The 9,594-nt window shown below is 43.6% G+C and overlaps 1 long non-coding RNA gene across 3 annotated transcripts in view; it reads right to left on the minus strand.

The window, feature by feature from the left end:
- The window catches only part of LOC127063427 (uncharacterized), a 39,088-nt gene extending 31,902 nt beyond the window's left edge, over positions 1–7,186 (minus strand). For all 3 annotated transcript variants that reach the window (XR_007781348.1, XR_007781347.1, XR_007781349.1), the window contains exons 1-2: positions 5,064–7,186; positions 3,256–3,908 (exon numbers count right to left, since the gene is read on the minus strand). This is a non-coding gene — a long non-coding RNA (uncharacterized LOC127063427). The remainder of the gene's footprint in view (positions 1–3,255; positions 3,909–5,063) is intronic.
- Between the last annotated feature and the right edge of the window lie 2,408 nt (positions 7,187–9,594).

Below are 9,594 nucleotides of genomic sequence, written 5' to 3' on the forward strand. Positions count from 1 at the left end.
GAGGTCGTATCGGAGATTACAGTCCGTCGTTATTTTGTACACGCGCGATAATCATAAAGCTCGCACAAAGAACCATTATAGTTAGGCGCGCGTGCGCGCTCACGGCCCATCTTGGAGAAAGGGCACGGTAAAACGCGTACGAAAACTGCCCGAAGATCACCCTTATACTCGTGGTAAGTAGCGGCTATGAGTCGGTTGGATGTGCACGGCATCGTTGTAAGTCCGCCTGCAAACGACGGAATTATTCAAATGCTTCGTGGTTGCAAACGGTTCCGCGTGCGTTACCGTGGTGACGACAAGAGAGCGTGAGAGTGTGCATGTATACACGAGTGAGCAAGCGAGCGAGCAAAACGCGAGCGCGTTCCAACAACGACGAAGAAGAAGTCGAGGATAGTAACTCCGGCACACAAAAAAAAAGAAAAAAGAAAAAACAGGACTTTTGGGTATTTCTCTAGCGATAAATTGCCGTCGATATCGCGGCCAATTTCCTGAATGCGTTTAAGATGTACCCGTATCCCGGACGCTTGCCGTACTACCGGAGTCGATAATATATGACTTGACAGTTTCGACGGCATATTTCCTCTCCATGGCAAAGGCGTAATACGAGCACGAATCAACGAACTCACTTCGAAAGATTTCCCTCTTTTTTTCTCTCGCTTTTCCGTCTTCGATGACTTCTACTTTTTTTATACGAGTAAGAAATTAGCAAAGCAGAACAGTCCTTTTTAGATCTTGAAAAAATTCCAACTTCCTTGTCGTTTTAAATAATAGCTTTCTTTATATCTCGAACGTGACAGACTTTTGAGAAATTAATCGATCGCGATGCCTGTGCGATTCCGAAACTCAAAGAGAAATTCCATATGTTAATGGTACGTTTCAAAACGGGTCATTCATAAAAAAAAAGAAAAAGCTGTCTGGCAGCTTGGCCGGCGTATATTTAAATTAGAGTTCGTGTTATGAGCATGTAAAGCGACGAAGCGCAGAGTCATTACACGGCCGTGCCCAGCAGTCATTATGTTCGTTCTGATTTGCTCCGCTCATTCACGATCATTTCGGCGTCATGTCGATGAAAAATGGACGATCGTCCGTCCCGCGATAATGGCTATCCCGCTATAGATGTATGTACGTATGTATATACATACATGCATATCCTACGTATAGGTACGAACGAATCGACGCGCATCGATCCTCACGTTTCCACTTTGAACAAAACCGTTAACGTCACTCCGCGTGACTCCGCTTTATACGTCGTACGGGTAAATTATTCCGAATCTGGTCGCTTATACAGCGTTCGGACTTGTTAACATGTTGAAAGCAAAGAAGGTACATAATTTGAAAAGAATTTCAGGCGGAATGAAAGACAACGAGACAAATTCTCAAGATAAAAAAGAAATCGAGTGAAATTGGAAAAAATTAAGTACACGTAGAAAATTTAACTCGAGTTGGAGTAGGAATGGAGTAATCGAAGGCAAAAAAAGAAAAAGCGAGAAAAGAGAGAAAGGGAGAGAGAGAGAGAATAACGAAAAGGAGCGAGTAGTGAGGAGTGAAAAGCTAACAGTGATTTACCGAGGTATGTCGCGCGCCAGATTACCCCTACAACCCTTACATCACTAACCCCCTTTGCCGTCCACGGAAAGTTGACGGAGAAAGCAACGCGCACGGCCGCCCACGCCGCAATAAACGAGCCAATTAATATTGTTTCCCTCGCCCGGCCTCCGCTGCCCTTGACGCTTCGCCGGTTCATCCTTGCTCACGGCTGAATAATTACGGTAACATCCGGTGGATGAAGGATCGTGATAAGTCGACATTACCGACCGACTAAACTCCAAAACAAACGATCGAAAATCAAAGGGACGACGTTCGCCTAACTTTTCGCTATATACCTATACATGTACATAGAAACAATAACCAACTTTTACAATCGAAGTCGTTCTTTCATAAATTGATATATTTATTTAATATCTTTGATAATTTATTTTAAAAGCAAAGAAACGAAAGAAGAGGATCTTATTGTCATATTTTTTATATTAAATCTTTTTTCTTTTGAACTGCGTGTGTGATAATTGCAGTTTTTTATATATCAGCGAACTAATCTTACGGATATTTTAAATAAAGTCTGTAAAACTGAATGACGGTCACTGGCATGCCCCACGATGCTGAACCTTGTTAAGGCGATAATTAAGTCGCTTCACAAATTTTCCTTGGCAAAATGAACAACAGGAAGAAGATCGGCGCTTTCTGTTTTTCATTATCCGAAATATCGGTGCACCTCACGAAATTTCGCCATACCTTCGTCGAAACCCTACAATTGCCGAACAGTCTTTCATAAATATTTAAAACGCTTACCCATCGGCGCTTACAATAAATCTACCTTTATGCTTTCCAAAGGCATGCCTTAATCATATAGCATGGGCATAAAAATCATCATACATTAAGAAATGGTACTTCGACGTTGCCGTCGCATGTTAAAAAACAGTAGTCAGGCTTTCTTGATTTTTTACAGTTTCGACGAGCAGAAGCGGGCAAATTTGCGGCATAGAAATTTTTTGTTTTGCTAATAACGTAATTTTTTAGTTTTAATTCGGAGCGTAAATATTACTTTCTCGATGCCGCTCTCTATCTCGAAAATGAGAAAGAGAAAAAAAGAGATAATATTATTTGTTCGTTGTATGAAAGAAGAACTCGAAAGAATAAAAAGAAATAAAAGGGAACAGAGAAAAAATGGAAGAAGGAAAGAAGACAGGACCGTAACACGGCAGTGATTCTGGCACTCGCACCGATGTTAGTAACCTCCATCAGACCTGGCGTTGTTTTAATGCGCTGCGTGATTCTGTGCCGGTCTGCTTGATGAGCCTTCCTAATAACCAGTCGCTCACACGTCTGCCCTTCTCTTCCCTCGAACACCCTCGACATCGGGCTCGCACCACCTACACGAACCGACCCCTTCTCGACGAGCTGCGAAACTGTGGCATGTCGGCTTCGCATCAATCTTGTTAAATTACCCGCCGGGCCAGGAGTCGTTCTTTCGCTCGTGGATTGATAAATTGCCCGATCCCGTCTTCCGCAGACACGTAACGCTCGACCTCGAGACGAGAGAGCGAACCAACGAGAAAGACGGAGAGAAAGAGAAGAGAGAGAGAGAGAGAGAGAGAGAGAGAGAGACAATCAGAGAAAGAGAACAAACGAGAGAGAGAGAGAGAGAGAGAGAGAGAGAGTCAGGTCCGAAATGCGGCGAAGAAAATCAAATTAACGTACATGGCTCCTCTGCTTTCTGACGCTCCGGATCTCCACGGTTATCCGCATTTGGAACCACTGCCAAACTGTCCTTCAGCGATCAAGACAGCCGAGTCTACGGTCGCGAAGTCGATGATAGATCGTAGCTTACTGGAAAGGCATCTATTATGGCCGTCGTACAGGATTGAGTGATTATAGGTTTAAGGACGTGACCTCTTTGCGTTCCTTTCTTCCATCAAACGTTCTTCTTTCATCACGTGGCTAACTTAATATCAAAACTACTGAAGACTCAATCGATCGATTTCTTTTAATCTTCCAAGGATGAACCAACAAAACACAATGTTCTGATTCCCATTATTGAATCAGAAACATTCATATCTGATAAAAGAATATTAAACGTGATTTGATCGTAGGAAAGGAGACATATTTCATTTTATCGCAACGACTCTACATTTATATTAGATGGAACGTATCTTGGTTACGTAGATACCCACTTTACTTTACGAGCTAGTATCCCACTCACGAACTCTGTTACCTGCTTACCTTAGATCTCAGCATCTTGCCCCCTCGTCTGAGGCGGAATGCGTCCAATCGCCTTTGGGTTCGCGATATGAAGATAACTATCGGCTCGTAACACCTCTTGACTGTGGCGAGAAGGAAGGTACACGTCGCAACTAGAGAGGGAAAGAGAGATAGAGATAGAGAGAGAGAGAGAGAGAAAGAGAGAGACAGAGAGAGAGAGAGAGAGAGAGAGAGAGAGAGAGATGGGCATCCACCTAGACTCGGATCACGGGATAAGATAGAAAGAAGGCCAACTAAGCCATTGCTGATAGCGTCTCTAAGCTCGTGTGGACCGAACAGCTCGTGAAGCGCCACTGGCTAATGGTTGGTCCGCGGCTTTAACACGACAACGCGACCATGTTGAGTCGGACCAACGTAATCCTTACATATGGCTCAGAGATTCCGTAGGATTAGGAAGGCGCGAACCCATTGTGTGCTCCCCTTCTCTCATTTCAACTTGCTTCGTTCGTCGAACGGCTTCCTACACCTTGGCAAGTTCTCGACATTACAAACAGCACATTCGGAACACCATTTAGAAAGTATCTCTCTCTCTCTTCTCTTCTTCTTCTTCTTTTTCTTCTTCTTCTTCTTCTTCTTTTAAAACGGTTTACTCTCGACTTATTAATTTCTCACTGAGGAGTAGAATTCCACGTTGCAACTTCATGAGTTTATTAGAACGTCCTTGTAACAAATTGAATGCATGCAAAGATGGAAGTCCACCGTAAAAGAATCTCATACGATTTTATTAGGTATTGAAATTCCAACATGACGACACTACAAATTCTTAACTAAAGACAAGGTAGGTTGAATCGAGGAAAGCACCGAGTTTCAGTGAATAGACGGTTGGTTGGTTTCTCGAATCCTTCGCAGACGAACACGCACGTCGCGTCATCACAAATCGAGTGGCTAAGAACGGCGGAACGTATATTTTCAAGGCTCGTTTTTACACAATACGTAAAGTGGTAGCTATAACGTATCGTAGTCGGTCCTTACACACCAGCAGGATTCTCGAATGATAAATGGCTTTTGGTGGACTAGTTAATGAGTCGGGCTAGACTGACTTATATAACGACCCTACCTTGGATTTTCCAGCGCGAAACGAGTCGGTACTCTCTTTCTCTCTCTGTCTCTCTCTCTCTCTCTCTCTCTCTCTCTCTCTCTCTTGCAAAGAAAGAAAGAGAGAGAAAGCGAAAGAGGACGCTATGCGATGCGCGGGAGTAGCCCGCGCGTATCATCGTTACGGCTCCCCGCTCATTATTCAAACTTACCGCGTTCCATCTATCTCAGTTTTACATCGCAGGGAGGATGTGAGCTGCGTGACGACGTCGTACCGGCTCGAGAGATCCCCCGCCATGCATTATTCACAATTTCATATTGAAATTGCACGAGCAACGGCGGCACTCGGCTACTGCCGCCGGCATCGTCGTCATAGTCGTTGTAGTCGTAGTCGTTGGCAGTGTGCAAGGAAATGGAAACGCGTTTTATCTTACGTCATGGCGACAGCCAGTCAATGTCGTCATTCTTGACAGAAGCTGTTATTTTATATCTTACAAATATACTTGCCATCTTCTCAGCGCGTCGATTGAACGCTTCCCTTGTAAAAACTTGGCATTTACCTAACGAACCGTCCATCCGATATTTTTCACTCCTCCCTGTCTCCTTTTATTCGTCTTCCTTTCTCTCCCTCCCTCTCTTTCTCTCTCTCTCTCTTTCTCTCTCTCCTTCTCGCTCTCTCGCTCGTCGCCAATCCAAAGACGAACAGCGAGTAAATAATTAATTACCCATCTCCGCACGTCGCGCAAAAACGGACCGGAGGAAACAATTAGCCCGTGAAACCGGTCGATTAAACGCTACTCCGAGGTGATATTTCACGCCAAAGAAGATGTGGGCTCTTGAATACCAAGTATACTTAACATAGTATACCTACTTAACGAGCGTCTCATCCAGATGTGTATACCGAATCGGAGAAATTAGTACAATCTTCTTCGTCTGACCAAACGACAGAATAATAGAGATCGGTTCGTTCAAGAAAAGTGAAGATCATGGCGATAGAATGGTAAAGAATAGGTGAAAAAAAACACGAACTTTTCTACTTTCGCCAGAGACTCGCTTCGAGTCGCTAAGGAGGAAAAGGTCAATCGCGAAATGGTGTCAACATCACCGTGTCCGATTGAGCAACTCCGCGCTTCCATTCCTTAGTTACGGTAACGTATGCCCATTACCTCGTTTACTGTCCCCCCGGTGACGTAATGCCAAGGTGCGTACCCATACCTGTTTCGAATAATGCACACAGCGAACAATGACATGCGATGATGTATATGGGTTACGGGTCTAGCAGCTGTTGCTCTCGACAACTGGTTCCTCACACTCCTGTGAGCACTCACAATATCACAATGACGTGCGAGCACTTGTGACAGCATCGTGTGGGTACTACATACTACACTGGAGTTTGTATTACAAGCGCTTGGCTGCACGCAAGGATGGCGAGAGCGACTCTTGACGGTCGCCTCGTAAAACGCGCGCGCGCCCGCAAGCGAGCGTACGACCACTGCCTCTTCGTGTCGAGTGTCGGCCACTCTCTCTCTCTTTCTCTTTCTACTTCACCACCGTATAAGGAGAATAGATATTTCCAAATCAAACGAGCATGAAAAGCAGGGTGCACCTTCCATTTAAAGACTTTCGCTTTTTGTTGGCCGCTATGAAAGAAGCATCGTTATTTTCGATTTGTCTACTCGAGCTACTTTGAAACGCGATGCTCTCGGAGAATCGTGAAACCCCCGGGAGAAAATTTAATGTTTCGCGATATGCGTCACTCTTTCTGACGCTTCGTTGAGTACGCCAACTTCGAATTCCTAAAAGCGAAAACCATGGGTGGTAAGTAACGACGTTAAACATTCTTTTTTTCGAGTGCAACGATTGTTTCCACCGATGTAACTCGAGCATTTACCATTATTGTACTTGGACAATTTCTCCGAGTGTTTAGGGAAGTATATCAAGTTAAATATCGATTGAAATAATTTATGAAAAAGAAAAGAATATACGCCCTTCTTCTTCTTCTTCTTCTTCTTCTTCTTTTCTCTCGTTTTTGAACAATTCAACGTCTCATCGATTAATGATTTTAACAAGCCTCGCGCGCGAGTTCACCGCGATTCAACGAGAAGTTCAATTTAGGTGGATACCACAGATAGACCCTTTCACGTCGAACTTAATGTACTATGGTTTGTAAACCCTTGACAGCTTTACCCTTCTCGATAGCCATGCGCACGCTGCTGTAGGGTCGTATTCCCGTGCTATCGAGCCTGGATCACATCACGTCGCGTCGGATCGCGTTACGCTCTCGACACTGATCGGAGATTAGCGCTCGCCCAGTTCCTCTCGTCTCTCTCTCTCTCTCTCTCTCTTTCTTTCTCTCTCTCTCTCCCTTCTCTACCGTCATCCTCTTTCTTGCACTACCACCATCCATCCAATCGCATTCAAATCACGTACAAAGAGCTCAACTTGAGAACTTCTCTCTTGGTAACCGCACTGCTGGTGCCTCGCCTATCTGACAGCCATATCTAACGGATTTTTAACGACCCTTTGTTAGCCAAAAAGAGCGTAAGCACCCGATAGTCCCGAACGCCATCGTTTTCTCTTACCTTACCCCGCTGAAAAACCTCATGGAAAGAAATAGAGAGAGAGAGGGAGAGAGAGAGCTTGATCGGATGCTGGAGATCTCATCCCGGATAGCCACTTAGATCGGCTTTGAAACGCGAGACGCGTAAAGAGTCCCCGACATTTTTTCTTTGCGCCTGAGAATTTAGGCGTAGACAAGAAAGAATGAGAGACCGGTACCAGCTCGAATCCATCGAAGAAATATGCAAAACAAGTTGAGAACCGATTCTTTGCGTGGTTTAATGTCGATGCGATTCGCCCGATGGATTTATTAATCTTTCGCTTTTATGCCTTTCGCGAGAACTGGCATCCGCTTTTGAATTATCCATGGGAGAATTATACGAAACAAGTTTTAGGGGGAACTTCTTTCGGCGGTTTAATGTCTCGGGAGAACGACTCGGCGGAATTCTCGATGTCGTGTCTCGAACCGACTCGATGAAATAGCTCGTATAACATAACTTTTTTTAAAATTAGTATTTTCGTAACTTCTAGTGGATCTTTCGTCGTGTTAACATATTGTCTTTCGTGCCATTTGTAATATTTATCTAAACGAAGATAAGAATTAATACGCAATCTTTTTTATTAAAATTCGTCATCAACGGATAATAGTCAAAATATGTCTTAAAAACGCTTTAAATAAAGTCGCCAATATTGACTAAAATTTAAAATTTTAACGGGAATGATAGATTTTATGCCAAAGCGAAAAAATGGATTAATTTATATAAAATTTCAAGAAAGTTCTCATAGAATTTTTTGCGAGTTAACGAGAATACAAAAAGTAATATCTTCAAAATAATATGCAGTCTATGTTATATTATAAACGTCATTACAAACAAATGTATTGGATCGCAGGGCAAAAAGGTTGAGATACGCTGTTATAAACAACTTTTATACATTATTCATCAGGTCGAGTAGTCCTTGACATTCTAGTCAAAGCAAAACGATATTAATTATATTTACAAACAAAAACCCTGTGATCCTAGGTCGTTAGAACAAGCGACGTCTAGTACTACCTTAGTCCCGAAAGAGCAACGCTTTGTGGTTTTACAAACAAACGTGTTACGTGTTAAGCGACCAGTTTAGCGAAACGCTAATCGCGTTAACAGCTTTCGAAATACTCGCTTTCTGTGTTAAAAATGATTCTCGTCGTTTGGGGTATGGAAACCTCACCGACGCCCATACTCTGCGTCGTCTCGAGGATATCGTCGAAAAACTTGGAGTGTTTGCGTTCTTCTGAACGACGAAAACGAGGACGGCGACACGAAGACGAAGACGAAGACGAAAGGAGCGTAACTTGAAATTCAATTGTTGTCGACAGGTAGGTACTTTAAGTACGTCGAGTGATAAATGACTTCCGTGGCCGTACCTCGTCGTTACTGCTCGTTTTGAACTTCCTCGCCGCCGGAGCGTAGCTCGTTTAACGTCACGGCGTAGTCCTCAAGATGGCGCGAACGACAGAGAAGCGATTTTGCGAGAGTCGTTAGCACGGTTTCGAGCCACGCCTCCGTCGGCTCCGTATTCCCCTTTAAAACCATCGAACGTGTCGTTCTTCCAACCTTCTCCCCAACCTTCAACCCTCGGTGCATTTCCTCCTGATGAGAAAAAAGAGAGAAAGAGAGAGAGAGAGAGAGAGACGGAGAGAAAGCATCAAAAGCACTCGATGCCGGCATTTTCTCGTCGAAGGACTCCGGCAATGAGAAATAATCACCCTATTATTAAGGCTTTAACGAGGTCCCGCTTATTTTCGATTGCCGTTTATTTTCCCAACGTGTTGGACGATACTCGATGTGCTTCTTTTGGGATTCGACGATACCGAATTCAAATTTTCTTCTTTCCGAGAACAAAGTTGGGATGACTTGCGTTGTAATCAATGAAATTTGAGGTGTGATTATTACCAGGATGACTCACGAATTAGCGGTCAATATACTTTTAACGATACTGTTGTTTATTTTTATTCTCTTCCCTAAAAAAAAAGTTTCATCATCTCCAGAAATGTTTTTTTTTTAAAGAATCCCAGAGTATAACACCAGTGGAATAGTCAAAGATTCCAACTGGTTCTCCTACACTCAGAATCTCTTCTCAAACGTCTTAATTGGTCGAGGAGTAAAATTGATAAATCACGGAACCTGTTTGGTGATTCTCTAT

The sequence above is a fragment of the Vespula vulgaris genome, chromosome 4 (genome assembly GCF_905475345.1).
Source record: "Vespula vulgaris chromosome 4, iyVesVulg1.1, whole genome shotgun sequence".
NCBI lineage: Eukaryota > Metazoa > Arthropoda > Insecta > Hymenoptera > Vespidae > Vespula > Vespula vulgaris.